Source organism: Meleagris gallopavo, chromosome 1 (assembly GCF_000146605.3).
Source record: "Meleagris gallopavo isolate NT-WF06-2002-E0010 breed Aviagen turkey brand Nicholas breeding stock chromosome 1, Turkey_5.1, whole genome shotgun sequence".
Classification (NCBI taxonomy): Eukaryota; Metazoa; Chordata; class Aves; order Galliformes; family Phasianidae; genus Meleagris; species Meleagris gallopavo.
The window spans coordinates 83,274,334-83,275,064 of NC_015011.2; positions in this window are offsets into that span (position 1 = coordinate 83,274,334).

A 731-nucleotide genomic window follows, 5' to 3' on the forward strand; every position below is an offset into this window, starting at 1 on the left:
AAAAAAAAAAAACCCTATTCTTGACTGGTGTTTCTAACTATTGCAGTAGCAGTAACAATTAGGAGTGAATAACTATATCATTACTTAGATCATCTGTCCCTAACACTAGTAAACATTTTAGCAAGCTAGCAAAAGTAAGTAAACTAGGGGGCCTACAGCTAGATAATTAAATCCCCATGTTTCCTTCTAGGGTAGATGTAGAGAGAACAAATATACCTCACATAACCAGAACGTGTAAGCATCTTCCTTTTTTTCCTAACAAGCTCTTACGTCAAAACAGCAATCAGCTATATCCCTCAGTGCCACAACAACACGGCTCTTGAACACCTCCAGGGATGGTGAATCCACCACCTGCCTGGGCAGCCTGTGCCAGTGCTTCATCACCCTTTCTGAGAAGAAATGTTTCCTAATATCCAACCTAAACTTCCCCTGGCGCAAGTTGAGACAGTTCCCTCTCATTCTGTCTCTGTTACCAAGGAGAAGAGGCTGACTCCTATCTCACCTATCTCATCTATCTCTTTTCAGGGAATTGTAGAGGACAATAATGTCTTCCCTGGGTCTCCTCCAGATCAAACAATCCCAGTTCCCTCAGCCGTCCCCCATTAGACTTGTGTTTCAGACCTTTCACCATCTTTGCTGCTCTTCTCTGAACACACTCCAGGGCCTCGATGTCTTTCCTGTAGTGAGATGCCCAAAACTGAACACAGCACTCAAGGTGTGGGCTCAGCTGC